Here is an 18,896-nt window from a genome sequence, read left to right on the forward strand (position 1 = left end):
AGTTGGTTGAAAAGACAGACAGAAATATATCAGCCTTGCAATCTCAAGCGACCCTCAGGCAGGTACAGCACATATGCCTTCTGGCTTTAGTGCACACAGAATTCAAAAGATCAGCCTTTTTCTGACCCCAGATATGAGCATCTGGTGAAGACCAGCATTCTTCACAATTCTGGCAGTTTGCAAAGACACAGACTAGCCTGGATTACAAATCGGAAGCACTCATCACAGCTGAAAAGTGTATTTTTTGTCATTGGGGTAGCAGAAAACCAAGAGAAACAGACACACACTTGGGAGAGGAGGAGGCAGGAGCAGTAACTGCTTTTTCTCTGCTCTTGAAACCTATGATGCAAATATTTATGCATGAGGCTGAGAGGAATTCTTGGGTCATCTTTCTGCCCTGTCTAAAAACATACATCTAAAAGGAGAGCTCACAACAGTGCCTAAGTTTGAAAACGTGCTGATGTCAGAATTTTGTTCTATTTACATGCCTTTGGCAAAGAGCAGCCAACTACCTGCTTATCGTAAATCTCTCCTCTCTGTGCCTTCATCCTCTCCACTGAAACCCCTCTGATTTTCGGTACACAGTACCCAGCACAAGTAGGTTATTCTGTGCATGAAAGCCGTGCTTGTCAAAGATGCTGAATGCACAGTCCCAGAGACCCACGGCCTCTGCAGTACAGCACAGGGAAAAAAAGATACATCATGGATAGCTGCACTGTCAGCTCCCTCACTCCAGCTCACCAGTTTCGCTGAGCTTGAAGAAACACCCACTGGGGCAGAAGGATCATTCATCCTTTATAGCCAGGTTGTTGTCCTAACTGCTAAAATTGCCACGTAGGCTGCTAATTGGAGCCAGTTATGGTTATGGCTTTTGCAGTGCTGACAGCTGTGAACTGGTCACCCAAAGCTTACCCTGAAGGTTGGGCACTTATAAAAGCTATCAGATATAACAATCTGCTACACTGTGGCAGATTTATACCTGCCAAAAGATGAAATCAGAGAGAACAGAGCTGAAAAAACCCTTCAGAGATTGCTTGATCCATCTCCCTACACCAGAGGATCGTGTCTAATTCATTTCTGGGAGCTGTTTGTCTAACCTCCTTATACAGGCCTCCTCTTACAGCAACTCCAGAGCCTCAACATGCAATTTATTCCAGTGCTTTGTGAGAACTTCCAAGAGAAGGATTGTCTTATTGGCTAGCCTAAACTATCCCCATACTTTCTATTTGTCATATTACTTTCCTCTCTGCACAGTCCTGTCACACACTAGGTAAATATGTCCCTCCAGTCATTTCTCAGTTTATGATTCTATCTCTCTCCAAGTGTGACATTTCCTGGATCATTCTGTGATCATGCTATCATTTTCTTTGGATTCTCTACATCTGGGTTACATCGTCCATGCAACACATATCCCAAACCAGAATGGACACTGTCACAGCTGAGATGTTGTAAACCTCATGAATTCAGGAGTGTAATTGCAATGTCTTACAGGTGATGTTCCTGCCTATACATCCCAGACTATGTTCATGGGAATGCAGATACAAGATGCAGCTCGCCCATGTGTGCTATGTGAGTCAAATGACTCATTGCTGTCACTCTGTTTCTTCTTCTCTTTTGTCTGACACCTCCTCCCCCACAAAAAGGGATATGCTGGCCAAATTCCAAGATGTCTGCAGAAGCTCTGAGAAGCTTGAAATGTCCTTCAATGGACAGCAATATTATAGGTATTAAGGACAGTAACAAATAAAAGGCAAGAAGAAACCTTCATGAGACTGGTACCTCACACCAGTGCCACTGGACGGGAGGGAGGTAAATCTTCAAGTAGAAATCTGTTGTTTCCCAGCATAGGAATAATTCTGGCTGCTTTCCAGTCCTCATCTAATTCCTGTCTTGGTCCTATGTTAAAAACCCTATATGTCATCTGGAAAATGATCATGTAATTTAAAACAGTATGTAACACCAGAGGTAGGCTTGGGGAGTGACTGCCTTTCTTAAACCCAGTCTCTGAATACAGATAACACTCAAACTGCATTAAAACTGTTATTTTCATGACAGCAAATAACTCTGAGTTCATGTATTAATCTGGAACTTTCATGTATCACAATGCCTCAAACACATAGCTGTCAAACAGATTATTTCTGTGATTGATATAAGATGTATGGCTATGGCGTTGAGAAAAGGCTGCATTGTGGGACAAAAGTCCCTGAGCTTTTGCTACTATAGTTCCCAGAGAACTGGGATACATTCAAGTTGTTTTATCTTGGTATTATAAAGTGCAAAATTTCAGTAGAAGCCATATTAACTCCTGCATTAATAAATCACAAAATTCCCTCAATTTAGCATTTACAAAACATATGATTTTTTTTAAATTACCCATGTGAATAAATACACACACAAAACCAAACAGATACATAGAAAGGCATGAAATTATGTCGTAGCCATAGTAAAGTAGTTAGCCATATACTATGCATTCTACTAGGAGCAAAAGGTTTCTGTAAAAATTCAGATATTTGAATATGCATGCCCTTTGGGAATTTCCCTGTTTAAATACTAGTGCTTAGTAAGAAAATGTTAAATGAAGAAATTTAAGAGTAGGCATTACATTTAATGAGGTTCCTGTATTAAGAAAACAAACAAACAAACAAAAAAAACCCCTACAAAATCTATCTCACATATAAAATTTTCCCATGACAAAAGGGGGCTTAATAGCCTAGGTTCTCCCTTAGAATAAGAACTAGACTTGTACCACTGTCAAATGCTATTAGCTCTATATCACACTCATGCCAGTTTCCTGATGAAATAAAGGCCCATATTTTGCCATCAGGGCTGAGCAGTGTCCTTCCTCACAATTTATTCCGCTAAAATGAATTGCCATTTTGCTGGGAAGAATTTTAGGCTGCCCTAGTGTGGACCTATATGGTCAATGGAAAGAAACAGCTTGCCTTTCTATTGATTCCTTCAGGATGCTGTCATTAAACTTCAGTGACATTAAATATATATAATTAAGTGTATATAATTTTAGACTATGAAGTTACTTGTTACTTTTCACAACATTCATCCATAATTTCACATTTTCTTTGGCATTATAGCTTTAAATAATACAAAGATACATGGCATTTAAAACTCAGAAAGACCTTTGGCCTTTAACCTTAAAAGATCTTTATGTGGAGGCCCATGGTGGATTGATTTTTGACAGTACAGTGACAGAGCCATACAAAAAAGGTATTCATATTGACCAAGTCAGTGGATATTTCAGGTCAAAATGTCAGCAGTTGTCTTTTTCAGCTGACATCCTGCTCTGAGAAAGTTGGATTTAACGTTTACTTGAGTCTGATATTTTGATTTCTTGCCATACATGGCTGTAGCTCACTAGAATGCCTTTCAGTTTCTTCCTCGAAAAATGCTAAATAAATAAGTTCTCACTTTACCTACTGACTGAATAAGAATACAAAAACAACAGACAGCTGTGAGGCATCTGCGTGTCACACAAACACTGTTGGCACAGTTCCTGCATTCAAGAGATCATCAAGAGCCCAGTAAATAAGCTTTCTTCACTAAAGACCACTTTTGTCCATGACCATTGAAGCTGTGCTTTACTCATACATCCTCTGAATTCCTCTTTTCTTCAGTAATCACACATGCCTAGCATGATGGCTGATTCTATTCTACAGTCCTGGGCCATGTAATTATGTGAGTAATTGGCAGACAAGATGTTGTGAATACCTGAATCCCAGGTTAATTGAGAAACTAACACCTGCCTGAACTGTGCTGTAGTAATGGATGCAATAATACAACAAGATCAGGTCCTATTGAGTTGCATAATCTTTTCAAGACAGGGATTTTGATCTCCCCTCCTTTGATTGGAGGGCAGTGGTAAACTAAAGTATTATGCCTTTGTTGAAGCTTATAAAAGATGAATCTGAAGCTGAAAATGAAGATCCTTCCAGTTAATCTGCATTGATAAAAATCAGTGAGCACATATATTTTGCATCTTTCAGACAGAAAAGAAATAACTGATATAGCTGTCAACACAACTGTAGTTAATAACAACATCACAATTCACCCTGGAGTAACCCAAGTTGTTACCTAGGTAGTACAAGCTGCAAAACTTGGATTAAAGAGGTACAGAATGGCCAAAATCACCACTGCCATCACTGAACATCCCAAGCTGGGCAAGCCTAATGGTACTGCTCAGAAGAGGTTGTTCTAGATGGCATGAGGCTGATTTTCTGTTGCCTGGTTCTTCGTACCATCAGCTCACAGCACACGAGTTCCAGTGTTTCCTGTGTTGCCTTCTCCCTGACAAAATGCTGGCAATGGCACACCCCTACAGCACAGACAGACTGGCAGACCTGTCAGAAGAGCAGACAAAGCACTGCAGCAAGGACTTCCACACCACTGAAAGATCACAAGAATAAGTATCCTTCACTGAACAAAACCTCTGAGGAAAACACAGCTTTCCTTGTTCTTTTCGTGAAATCATGTCTTTTTTGTTTGTTTGGTTTTTTTTAATCAAATCTTCTGGACTGTTTTAAACGTAGCTTTTACCTTATATATCTAGTTTCTGAAGAAGCATTTCAGTTCAAACAGACCTCTATTGAAAGAGTGTACTGGATCAGTGCAGAAAATGGAAGCAGTTTGGCAATAGAACCTGATAGATAGATGACAGATAGATAGATTAGACAGATAGATAGATACAGAGACAGATATATATGAACAAACTAATGTTGTGCAGTTGCTTGCAAGAGCAGAGGACAGCGCTTTTCTAAGTTAAACATTTCTATGTTAGAATACATGTTGCTTTTACTTATAATGGTGCAAGCTGTATAAAGCTTTGTAAATGGCAAGCAAATTTGAAAAAAAAAATTTAAAGCCAAAATGTAGCCAGAAGATTTGAGATTTTCAAAAGGCCATGATCTTCAGGTTACTTACTCAAGTAATCTGATTACAGACTTCTCTGGGAATTGCTTGACCACCCCAGTTGACTTGAACGCCACAGTCAATTTATTTGTCTCAGGACTAATAAGGGGGAAAAAAAGATTTCAGGAATGAAAAGATTTTACTGTAATGAAATGAATCAAATGTGAGAACAAAATGCCTGCTATAGAAGCCATGACAGGCACAATCACAACAATTAACAGCAAAAAAGAGAAGTGAGGAGGAGGACAGAGTTGGGAAATGGAGATCGCAAATTTCACCTGTTGCATAGGCCTCTGTTTAAATGTAATATGGCTGCAAAAGAAAGGCAATATACTTTGGCTGACACCTTTGCAGAGATATTTTGACGTGAAAAAACTTAAACAGTCAAGACATGAAAGTCATGAGATGAAAAATCTTAAACAGGGACAAGTAGTTAAACATAGGATATTGTGTCTCTCTGGAAATCATATAACTGTAGAAAGGCTGTATTAAAAGTAACAATAATATTTCATGATAGAAGATCAGTGTGGTTTTAGAAGCTGAACAGCAAAACTGAGCATGTTTATCAACCCAGTGTTTTCAAAATCTCTCAGTAAAAGGCTCTATACATCTTACTGTGTCATTTTTTCCACCCAACAGGGTCTGATTTTTTTTCAAGCTGAGCACTGTCTGAATAGCTTCCCGAATGTCTTTGTTTAGGTCTGGTCTATAGATCCCACCTTACTCCCACTGATGTTAGAAGGAAACTCTCTTAGCAGACATCCTGTGGGATGACAATACGTAATTCTGTATTTGCTTCCAGCATCTCACATCCACCCCATCAGAAGTTGTGAATAACTCTTATATCTGGTAATATATTCTTATTTATGAGCAACAAGACTAGTAAAGACATTGTTTTTAAAGGTATTAGACTAGTAAAGACATTGTTTTTAAAGGTATTTTTCTACTAGGACATTGCCAAATCTCAATTACCTACTCTAGTGTTAAACTCAGAGCATGAAACAGCGCAAATAAATAGAAAATCAGATGAAAGCTGTGTATAAATGTAGGTTTAATCTGACTCAGCTGCCTCAGTAAAACTCGCAGCATACTCACAGGTACTCTCCAGACTGGATTTCACTGAGAGATATCTATGGTACATAAATGCCATCTTATCAAGTGTGCCATCCTCTCTCATGATCAACTCTCCTGTAGTAAAGACAGAAGTATGGTCATCCTTTCCACACACATCTTCCGGCAGAAAGCACAGAGAGTAGTGGAAATTAAGTTCTCTAGTATATATTTGGCTAACATTCTAACAACACCCTACAGTAAATTCCCTGGAAGATTTCAAATGCTGAGGTGACAGGCAGCATGGCTGAGGCAGTGATGGGGGGGAGAAAGACACTGCACTGCTAGGAGAGAGCCATAGCTCCATTTCAGTCAAATCTGACCTACTTTAATGAAATCAGGTCATCTGTGAGCTCTTCATTACCTCCAGACTAAACAATGCAAAACATAGCAGCCAATGTCTCTGCCTGTTCAGAGCACCGCTAATTCTCATTACAACATTGTTATGTATTCCTTAATATATATTGACTTAGTCATCTCACCACACCAAAGCTGGCAAACAGCGCAGGGGGAGGAAGGAAGGTAAACATGATTACTGACTTTGTGAAAAAAAAAAAGAAAAAAATAAATAAAAAAAATTGCAGAGTAAACACAGCTAGGCTTCCAGAAAACGTGTCCTCAAGGGAATAGGGAAACAAAAGGAGGCACAACTGTCTCAGGACATTAGCCATGACAGATGAAGCTCACCTATCACACCAGCAAACTCTTAACTGCTACCAGCAGCCTTCCCAGACAAAGCGAGGCTGGAGTCAAGCGGAAGCTGGTACTGCAGCCTTACACTCAAATTCCTGCCACTGCTCAGTCTTCTGTCAACTAGGAAGGTGACAGATCCACAACAAAAAAAATATACTGGCAAAGCTTTAGCGTGATGTCCATGACTGCCTTTCACTTCATACAGAGACAGGCTGTATGCTCATGCATGTGCAGCTATGGATGTGTCCCCACATATATTTTATTATGTAGAAGTGTACATCCATTTGTTCTTACACCAGTATGTGTGTGTGCTTTACAGTAATGTGCATTGAGATTTATGCACTGTTTTTAGACCTTAGAAATACATATATCTGTGTAACTCTAACTGTAAATACATATGGATCTAAGAAACACTTAAATGTATATATGATTTTTTTATATATGTATAAAAGCATATTTAGCAACAGACACATCCTTCTGAGCATCACATTAAACCTACAATATTTACAGTATGCAAATTTCTCTCTCCTGAATAAGATGTATATATATTAAAGGCTGCTGTATTCCAAAGAGAAAAATTCCTCTCTTATTAAAAGAATCATATGTTTATTTCTATTTCTTATAACAGAAATGTAACATTTACAATTTTTGTGCAGAACTATTAGAAGAGTATTTATGTTCACTTTGGTTTGGAGACCTCTACATGAGGACATTTGGTTCCATGTGAGCTGTGGCATCTGGTGCCACAAGGAAGGATATCCACTCTCCTGCTGCAACTCCCATAAGCCACAGATCAGCACAGACCCTGTGCCATGTCTCCAGCCTTGTGTGGACATCTCTGGCACCTTAGCTCATCTCAAAAGGCACTGTGCACTAATTCATGGGCAAATGCTCTGGGCCCTTGCATTCCTTTACCTCTAGACAGCTATCATTAAAATATTTTTAATGCATCCCAGTAATTTTCTGCTTTTTCCTAGCCCAAGTTTAATTGGTAAACCTATTTGGCACTTACTACAGAATTCTCTTTCTTCACCTACTATCTCATTGTCCAAATTATTTCTCAGTCTGTGGGTGGCTGAGTGTATTTCACCTGGCCCAGTCGAGAGGACTACAGTGCAGGAGTCCCTCTGTGCCAATGCTTTGGACAGAAGTACTTGAGTGAAATGAAGATTTACAGAGATGGCAACCGAGACAGCACAGTCCTGAGACCATGCCAAATTTTCTTTAGCAATGCCAAGTTAAGGTAATTCAGAGGGTTCTTGCCTCTTTCACTTTTATCTGTTTGGTTCTGTTTCTATTTCATTCCCTGCCTTGTATTGGGAAAAATGACTGCACACCTATGTAGGATAACCAATAATCCAGATCTTTGATAAATATCTAAGTAATTCTCATTGAAACCAGGATCAGACCTAGAAATACTCCTCAAATTCTGACCATGCATTATATAGAGTTGTCCTGGGTTGGCTATATGATGCTTGTATCCCCAGTTGTCTGTTCTGTTTATGCTGGATAATAAGTTTTGCACCTTTAAGACATTATATTTTTAAATCATAATTTTGGTGGCTGGAACTAAGGAGGAGGGGCAACTCTCAGGAGTCCAGCTGGCTGTGACACTCTGTGCTTACTGACTAAGGCAAAATAGAGTAGCCATATTTTGATTTCTTGCAACATCTGGAAAGTTATTCCCTTCTATCTTCTATTTTCTTACAGCATCTGCTGCTGCCCAAATTGCTCATTTATTCTCATTCTAGCCAGCTGAAACTTCTGTGTCATCCATATGGTGGTTTTAAACTGCCAGAGAAGCAGGACTGAGAGAAGTAAGTGAAGTATGACACATAGAGGAACAGGTAACTTTCCATGCACTTTTAATAGAGAACACGATGGCAGATAAAATATTGCAAAAATATGTTACGTAGGAAATCTGAAAATTTTGGAATAAGTATAACCAACAACTATGTTCAAACAAAAGTCTTTAGTTCCTTTTCTTAAAAAAGCTGGTGATGGAAACTGCTGAGTCTCCTTTATAAGCTTGCAGTGATCCCTTCTCTGAAGGAGGCTGTAGGAGAGACTTAGAAGGTAGGGTAGGACAGTAATTATTATCTGTAAAGACCAGTTGTAAGCAGCATACTTAATGGTGGGATTTGGGCAGCCAAATATTGACAGCTGCGGGATGTCGCTAAGCCAGCGGTGCCCTGCTGAAGGATGGAATGTGCAGGCACACAAAAGGCTGCCTGGGACAGCCCCGGCTCCGCTGAGCCAGCAGCACCTATTGGCCATCAAAGCGCAGCGTTTTCCTGCTCCTTCCAGAGGGACAACTCTTTTCTCAGTTGTGGTTGTGCTTGTTGCTGCTTTTCCTGTGGAAGGAGCTGAAGAACGGGATTGAGAGAGTGGTTTTTCCCTCGGAGGAGCCGAGGCTGAGCTGCACTCTCCCGTGCCGCAGGGAAGAGCCGAAGGAGCTGCCCGTCCCCAGGAGCTGAGCCCGGCCCCGGGGGCAGCTCCAGCCCAGACTGTCCGGATGCACATCGCCCCCAGACTCACATCCCGCCTCACTGACACCTCATTCACCGGGGAATTTACCCCTGAGCCTGTGGCTCTAAACCTGAGGTCATTAATGGAAGTTCCTCTTGTTACCGAGGCTGTGAGAAAAGAAAAAAACACCTGATGCAAGGTAACTGTGGTGCCTGAACATCATACCTGGAGCTCCACCTGGAAACTCAGCCTGTGCAGTGATCTGCTTTGGTTCCCCACGGCTGGAACTGAGATACACTTTCTATGCACTTCACTGACACCGACTACTTGCATCTACACTTTTCTGATAGAGATTTTAACTTTTATATGCTTTCTCAAAATGAATAGATTTATTGCAGTTTGTATATTATTTTGAAGTAAATAAGTAACTGAGAAAATGAGGATTTTATCACTGAGGAAATCCCATTATCTCTGTTTGTCTTATAGTCCAGTATCAAATTTGCACCAAACTTCAGGCTTCTTTGGACCTCAGAAAGGTTAATCAAACACTTAAAAGTGGTTAGAAAGGCTCCCAGCAAATGCCAGTAGCCTAGCCAATGTTCATACCAGTGATCAGATTTGGTAGCTAGGTGTGATTTTCTTTAAAACTTGCAGGAAAATTTCTTTGTGAAGTTCCACACCCTCAGTTACAACTCACTAATCCCCTGAGCACAGTTTAGGGTGTCTCCACAGAATGCAATTCAGACCATGTAATGCTATTTGAAATTGCAGAAAAAGAAAATACAATAGCCTTCAGATATATCTTCTGTCAAATCAATAATGGATTGTTGGTTCAGAAAAATGTCAAAGATCTTTTTTTTTGAAATTTTACAATAGCCCAGGTATGCACAAGCATTTCTGTAAAAGTTTGTGTATCTCTGAGGAGAACAGACAATGCTGCATATACAACTATCTTCACAGTAAAATCCAGGCAAACCTAAAGACCCACTTATAGCAAGGCAGATGTTCATGATCTTAATTTTATTATCTCCAAACAACAGTATTTGGTTCAATACATGAAAAGCAATAAATTAGGAAATGTCATGACCATGAAAAAGTAAAAAAGAAACATGGCAAAAATCTGGGAAAAACATTTTTGATTTAGATTATCTGTGCCTTTTCTGACTGTGCCTCAGAGATGTTCAGGCTGTGTATGGTATGGGCTGGGTTTCAATAGTTATAATATTATGAGCACATCACTGGATTAGATAGTTGGGAAGAAAAGAGGGAAGTCAGAATTGTGTGGTCTGGGAGTTTCCTGAAGGCAACAAGGAGTGAATATAATTGAATTACAGAATAATGACACCAGGTAGAAAATCATATATAGAACCATCAAACCATATATAAAGGTGCTTGATACAGACTTTTAATTTTTTTCATAAATTACTTTACTAATTTGATTCTGTGGAGAAATTTGCTGAACTAAGCTGAGGCCAAAGAAGTGCCACATCATTTCTATCATAATTTGTAGTTCAAATCCCCTCTAGGACTTATCTGACAGACTTACAGCTTTACATCCACAGTAATTAAGAAACTTTCATGGGATTTTGGTTTAACTCATTATATATGTGGTAACAATACGAAGCATATACATGGAATTATTGTGCATCACAGCATTTATTGCATGCATAATTCTCAGCAGTAATGTGTAAACTTTTCCACACATCACCACTGTGGACTGGGTTTGCAATCCATCCAACAATTCCCACAAAACCATTTCTATGTAGCTTCTGTAGGAAGAGAGAACATGTAACATATTGTAGAATGATGCAATGGCTCATGTGATTTCCTCCAGGCAAATGGAGTAAAACGAAGTTGGGAGGGAGGAAACACCAAACCCTGTGCAGGCTAAGGCACACATTATTTACAGTGATAACTCTTGCCCAAGAACATGAGGCTGTCTGAGCTCTGGAAACAATGGAGAAAGCCTTGAGATCTCCAGAGATAGTTCAGAGCATGAACCATGGAGGCTATTAATTATTTCCAAAGGGTGCTTTCTGTATTGACCCCAAGATACACTTAGCTTCTGCCAATATGTTCCACAGTTTCTGCAGAACTGTCTTGAAATGAAACTCTTTAATCTTGTTCAACAAGTTAAAATAACTTGACTTGGATAGATCAGACCCCAAACCAAGTATTTTATTTTGATTTTGCTAACGTAAATATTTGATTTTCAGATTTAACATTTTGTTTTTCAGGTTAAAACTGGTAATAGGAAAAAATTCAACATAGATTTCTCTGCAATGAAAACACATGTTTTTCTTCTAAAAAAGTCTCTATTTTTTTTTTCTGTCTGAATGTTTCTGATCAATACACACCAATGGTGTATTCAAACACACACAGGAGTATATCTGTTAGATGCATGCACATAATAGCATGTTTATTCACTCTTTGGAAAGATATCAACAATCTGATAACTGACAGGTCAGGATTCTCCATTTCAGCCAGCTGAGAAAGATGTTAAAATATGGGAAGGTTGGAAAAAAAATCATAAAAACAAGCACAAAAAAGACCTCTTCCTTTCTTGGTATGTAAAGAAAATGCTAAATAAACAATTTGCAAACTCAGTAACAAAAGTCAACACTTAAATCTGTGTGAGTTCTCTCTTTGTATATTTATTTTTCTGTCTCCAAATATTAAATGCAAACTTCAATACAAAGCCAAGAATTAGGTTCCATACATGGAAATGCCTTGGTGATTGTGAAAAATAATGCTGTGGTGTCTCTAGTTGGGAGGTTTGGAAGAAAAAGAATTTAAAAAAAACCCAAGGAAAAAAAAAAAAGGAAAAAAAAAGAAACTGTTCCACTTCATCTAGCAGTGCTGCAATACATCACTCCAATTAAATCCCAGCCAATAAGCAAAGGGACGTGTTAAGTAAAATTCATGAGCTTTGAATGCATGTGAATGAATATGCCAATCAGAATCAATGCCACCCATTCATCTGGTGTAACACCATGGTGATGACAATGAGCTTGAAACTAGCCTTTGTTGTCATCAGCTGTGCAGTAGTTGCCACAGCCCCAGCCTGGATCAAATGTGTGGGACATTTAAATCTTCAGCATGGCACCAACACACAGAACATCTTATTCATGCCAAATAAGGTGCTATAATCAGACACTGAGTAAATAATTCAGGATCAGTCCCTCATAAGGCACAAATTACCTTTTTTTAAAAATCACCAAAATGTTGTTCCTCTCCTTGTTTGACTTTACTCCATGCACACAGGCACAGCATTTTGTAACCACGTAGTGTATTTGTCCCTTTGGAAAATCTGTTGCTGTATTGATGTCTGTAACTGAGCCTTCTCTGGGCCCTAACTGATACTGCACCAAGGAATATCTTTGCAGAGCCCCTGTATCTCAGCCCTTTTGAGCACTGCAGTGGCAGATGGCTAGCTCTCACTGCTTTTACAATAACCATTTCATTTGTGATGCTTGACCTGAATTCCATTCCTTGTTTAAAAGTGTGTCTCAGTTCTCAAATGGTATTTCACAGAATTGCCATTTCCATAGTGTTTCCACATGCTGTTCTCCAAATAACACATTTGCCCATAGAACAGGGTGGAAGAAAAGAATATGGAACTAAGTGTCACAATTGAAAATGTTTAGTCTAAGAATACGTATCCAAATACTGACAGCTTCACTTTTACTGGATTTAAATTACCCCACTGATATTTTCTTATATGTCAGCTTCTATCACTTACAGATCATGTTGTATTTTTAGTGCTTTGTGTTATGAGTTAGTTCTCTTTCTTCCATTGAGTTGTCAGTAGTTATAACATTGTAAATGTGAAACGCTGTGCTAGAAAAACAGGCCTTGGAGTGGTGACATACACTCAACTTCTCTGAATAAATTAAGCATGCATGCTTTCAGTAATAGATCCACCCATTAATCAGTGTGTTGAAAAAGATGTGACAATCACTGTGTAGAACTGATAGTCCCCCAATTTACCAGCGGATATTACTCATTGCTGAATACTTTCTCTGCACATTTCTCATCTTATTTTTCAGTGCCTGTATAGGAAATTAATCTTAAGAGGAAGAACAAATGATCTTAAGGAACTTTATTTGGAAAGAGGTTCTTTCTGAGGTTTCTTCTACAGCCAATTAAAATCCCAAGCAAAGGGAGCTGAAGACATAATTCAAGTACACATTTGATTAAGAAATATTAAACATGAAGCATAGACTTGCAAACTAAACCACATATCCTTTGGTCATTCCCTTCCATTCTCTGGGCCTGAATCCATAAGGTGAAAATTAAACTGAATAGAGGGAATAACTGTGAGGACCACAAAGAGCTAGAGCAGTGATGCTGCAGTAAAGATGCTGTCTGCCCCCATTAAGGTTATCTACAAACATGTATTGTGATCCTTCTGGCAGTGACCTAGTCTTTTCCTACTGGAAGTGACCTGATTTTCTTCTACTGGAATTCTGCAATGCATTTCTTAAGAAAAAAGTTACTCTGCCTGAGCTTTTTTCTGCATCTTGAAGTGATCCACTATGGTTCTATGCAACTTCATGCAAAGACCCAGGTATAACTTAGAGCAAAGTCACACTAACCTTATAGCAAAAGATATATTTGTTTAGGCTCGGAATGCATGGCAGATTATTTCCAGCTGTAATTAAAATTTTATGGCATTATGCAGTCAATTATAACTCAGATTTAAACAAATTATGTATCTCTGAACATATAACCATTTAGTTCTTTTAAAAGAGTGATAATTGGATGTTTTCGTAATTTGGGACAAATTGGGACAATCAATCTGTGATAACATGAAAGCATAAGAAAATCCTCTGTTGATACTTCAGCCCTTTAGTTTTTTACATGTCTGTTGATCTGGCCTGTGCCAAAAATAGCATTGCCAGCAGAAGTAAGGGAAGATTGTCCCTCTGTATTTGGTACTGGTCAGGCTGCATCTCAAATCCTGTGTCCAGTTCTGAGCCCCTCACTACAAGAAAGGCATTGAGGTGCTGAAGCAAGTCCAGAGAAGGGCAGTGGAACTGGGGAGGGGTCTGGAACACAAGTTTGATGAGAAGAAGCTGAAGCAGCTGGAGGTGTTCAGCCTGGAGAAAAGGAGGCTCAGGGGGGACCTTATCACTCCCTACACCCCCCTGAAAGGAGGCTGTAGCCAGGTGGGGGTCAGTCACTTCTCCCAGGCAACAAGCAACAGGACATGAGGAAATAGCCTCAAGCTGTACCAGGAAAGGTTCAACTTGACCATCAGAAAGAATTTCTTCACTGAAAGTGTTGTCAAGTATTGGAACAGACTAGCCAGGGAAGTGGTGGAGTCACCACCCCTGGAGATGTTCAAGAAATGACTGGATGTGGCACTCAGTGCCATGGTTTAGTTGATGTGATGGTTCAGTCAAAGGTTGGACTTTATTGTCTTGGAGGTCTTTTCCAACTCTAATGATTCTATAATTCAACAACTCCATGACCTTCAAAGACCCAGAAAGCTGTCTGTTTCCCAGTGAGTATAAGGTAAAAGAAGTCCCAGAACCATGATTCTTTTTCTCATGTTTATCCTCATGCAGCCACTAATTAAAATTAAGAGCTGACAAAACTTCAAGTGTTACCAAGACATAACACATATTTCTCCAGCTATTCTTCATGATAAAAATCATGTCACTATCACCAAAGCCAAACCAGTTTTAAGTTGATGGAATAGAATGCCAGTACTCACGGGGAAGAGTTTCTGAAGTTTATGGCTAAGAATACATATTTACCTTTTATACACTTGGAACACTCTTGGGAAGTGCCTGGAAAGCTCCTGATCTCTTTACCTTGCAATTGGTTATCACATTAAATATATGAAAAATAATTTATCCCCCTCCCATTGACAGAACATCATCCCAAAAATGACCATAACATTCTTACACACCTGGATAACAGCAGCACAGCCAGCATGAAGCTATCAACAAGTTCCAGGTCACCTGAACTGTTTTCTTGCTCTCTGCTCTGTCCCACAAGCTGTCACAGGCTCCTTAGACCTTTCATCTATTTATTCCACCAAATAAATCTCAAGGTTTTGCTTCTTATCATCAAGAAAACATTGAGCTCTTCTCACCAGCTTAGTTATTGTACAAAGGCTCTGGTCTACAGCTCTTCTGTCAGGAAATAGAATATGATATAAGAAAATTTGTTTTGATAGTCAGAAGTTTTGTGGAAAGTAATTTTTTATGCTATTCTATTTGGGTTTTGCAGTAATAGACTTTGGCCTGAGGGGCAATTACTTTCAGTTATACCTAAGAGGAATGATGGGAAATAAGTCACAAATTTTGTTGCTTTTTGTGTGTTGCTATGGTTTGAATGTCCATTCAATGAACTATGAACCCTCTTGTATTTGAAAATATATGACTAATTAGATAGAAAATACATGGAATCTGTCTTTCTACAAACATATTTTAAAAACACATTCATACAAAGGATTTGAAGAGTTTTAAATGTCACCATTTTCACCCTTAACCTTACTTTCAGGAAGGTGGTCAGAAAAATTTAATTGCATTTAACAAAGAGATTTTACATAAAACTTAATAAGAAGTTGCTTAGTAGGTATGCAGAGTCAAATTAAAAAAAAAAAACAGAAAAAAAAAAACAAACCAAACCCAACAAAAAACCCCAAACTCAGAAAAACAATAAGGCCACAATTGCTTTTCAAACTTGTCATAATTATATCAATAACTTTCTTCAGCAAAGATGAAGCTATAGTTCCATCTTTTGACTCTTTCAACCTTGAAATGTCTTACCAAAAAAAAATATAGAAAATAATTAACATTGAGCACAGTGGTACTTTCTGTATTTTATTGGGATACTTGTCTTTTGGTATTAATAAAAAAGTCCAAACTCATATCTATTTGCCCACTAATTAGCCACAATTTTAATTGGCAATGACTAGAGCTGGAATTTTTGAAAAGTCTCTAAAGAAAATATACAGATTTATACTGAGTTTTAAAATCAGCTTCTCTTGCTGCTTTGAGAATTTTGAAAAGGGACTGAATCTGAAGCTACAGCAGAGAAGTGCTACATTTATGTTTAGTGTAACTCTGTTTCAACATTAGAATAAACGTGATATGTCTTATGAGTTAAGGGCTATTGTTAGAATATTTCTTTTATGGGCAATGCAATCACAAAATGTGTTCACATCACATTTGCAGGGTGTTTCGTAAGATCAGGAATACACTTCATTAGATCAGAAGATTTAGAATCAGTACTCCTTGCAATCACAGCAGCATTCATATAGAAAGAATTAGAAAATAAAATGGCATTATTTAAAAAGCATAGCAAGTCACCAATTATTTCAGATTTAGGGAGCTGCTTATGGGCTTACTTGAGATGTAAGCAAATAAGTGCCAATTAATTAGAGTCTGTGACAGTGTTCAGTACCATCTCTTTGATCTTTCCCTAGTAGCTGACAACAAAGCACACATACTCACAATGCTTTAGTTTCAGTCAAGTGATCAGCAAAACATGTTCAGCTCATTTAAATAACAGAAGCTGGTAAAATACAGCTATCTTTTATAGCATTAAGCAAAGATTTGAGTTCAGATGACAGCCTCTTGCATTTATAGAACACATAACTTGGAGCCATTTGCATCAGATGGGTAACTTGAATAAAACTTAAAAATGGTTGAAGCCACAAGCCAGAGGCTAGAATAAATTCCATAATAACTCCCCTGATCAACCATGGGTACTCTGGCTATTTAAACACAGATATACCATTGCTCTGTGAACAGCGTCACATAAACATCTGGGTAGAAAGACTCACTGTGCATAGCTCACTAACAGAAGATGCACTTGTTTCAAGTATATCAAAATTCAGAGGAAGCATAGACCAACAAAAATAAGTGATGTATGCAGGCCAGAATCTAGAGTTCTGAACATGCAGCTATCACACCTTTTCTGAGCTGGAGTGTTAGGATTTTTTCTCTGCATGCGTACATACATTTTTAGGACTTATTAAAAGGAATAGCTATTTGTCTGTGAAAATAGGTGAAAATATAATCAAAGGTTTATAATATAATTGAAGGTTTACAATATAATAAAAAATATATGCAGTGACATGCTCAGTTTAAAAGTTTATAATTTTAAGGCAATTTTAGAATGGCATAATTTAAAAATCTTTTCTAACAGTGCCATATTTTAACCTACAAAGATAAAACAGTCTTGCTTGTTTATTTTCTTCTTTATTGCTCCAAGTATTTCGGATTACTAGGATTTTGTGGTTCTCCTCTAGGAGCCAAACTGTTGAGAGGAAGCAGAAATTTAACTATACTGCTGTTCTAGTTCAATGGAGCGCTTGGAGTTAAATCCCACCCCTAATTAACAACCCAAGTTGAAGCCATGCCAAGTTCTCTGTGGAGTCAAGACTCAGAGAAGACAACTGTGAGCAGACACTGATTTTATCAGGTGCTGAGGACCAGATGCTGGGGAGGATGCGGGCAGCCCTGTGCTGCAGCAGCAGTGGTCTCTGCCTCTGCTGATCCCCAGACAATTTTCTGAGTTTGTGCCAGTGATTCAGCTGACAGGACAGCAGAGCTTAGCACATCCCAGTGCTCAGGCCTGAGCACTGGCAGAGTTTAATTTGCTCATATAGACTTAGCTTGTGTGCATCCATGGGCCCTACAAGAAAAGGACACAAAACTGGCAGGCATATTTTGGCACCCAAAAGTTTAAAAAGTCTTAGACCTAAAGAATGTCTAATTATTTGTGTGTCTGCTACTTCCAGGAAACAAGCATGTTCTCCAGAGTGAAAAATCTTCAAGAGTCTCTGAGATTTGGCTGTCTGGAGCCACATGAAGGTACTTTGCTTTCTGTTTAATTGTATGTGTTGTCTTTATTTTTTTTCCCATGATTCAGAGTGCCCCTCTAATGTCCCACAAATAAGCATGTCCCTCTCCTTAGGCAGTAACCTGTGGGTCATGAGCTCTCTCCACACCCCAGTTTTGTTTGTGAGCTGGCTGATACTCTGCACTAAAGCCATGATTGATCATATCATCCCTCACTCTGACTGTGAGAGCACCAAGGACAGGAGACAGCTGCTCTGGGGACACCAACTCACTTACCCCTGATGAGGGATGGCACCGCCACCCCCGTGCAGTGCCCAGCCCTGAGCTCCTCCCAAGATGTGCAAGGACTGCAGGTGCACAAGATGGGCTCAGAAAGAAGTGCTACATCTGTGGGATAAGGATTCTGAAACTCCCTCCACGTCCCTTCAGGAAATGTGCTCCCCCCCAGTCTTCCCCTTTAAGTTCAACAGAGCTTAGACAATTTTTGTAAAGGGAAAGTTCATTTCAAGAAAAATCTTCCTACCCACTCTCCTGTGCCCTAGGAAGTGGAGCCCAAAGGTCATATTTTTAATGCAGAGTATGAGTGGCCATGTCATGGAAAATCAGAAGTTCATTTTGCCCAGCATCCCATTCCCATCAGTGGCTAACAGTGATACTGCAGAAACACATAGTAGTGAAAAATATATCTAATTTCCTATAGCAAAATCTTCCAACCATCAGTGGCTTAATGTTCCTTTGAGACTTGACACCCGACACCAAAATGGTGAGGCTGCAGCCTGCAAGGAGGTTACAAAGTCATGCATTAGATAGACACAGGTATAGCTCAGGGCATTATCATTTACATGTTGATGGAGGAAGGAGGGAGGCAGGTACTTTGCC

General features: G+C 39.1%; 1 long non-coding RNA gene across 1 annotated transcript in view; it reads left to right on the forward strand.

Moving 5' to 3' along the window:
- LOC135297907 (uncharacterized) overlaps positions 1-18,029 on the forward strand; it is a 129,104-nt gene extending 111,075 nt beyond the window's left edge. The window contains exon 3 of the long non-coding RNA XR_010359836.1: positions 17,957-18,029. This is a non-coding gene — a long non-coding RNA (uncharacterized LOC135297907). The remainder of the gene's footprint in view (positions 1-17,956) is intronic.
- Positions 18,030-18,896: the final 867 nt, after the last annotated feature.

Source organism: Passer domesticus, chromosome 3 (assembly GCF_036417665.1).
Source record: "Passer domesticus isolate bPasDom1 chromosome 3, bPasDom1.hap1, whole genome shotgun sequence".
In the NCBI taxonomy this organism is placed as follows: Eukaryota; Metazoa; Chordata; class Aves; order Passeriformes; family Passeridae; genus Passer; species Passer domesticus.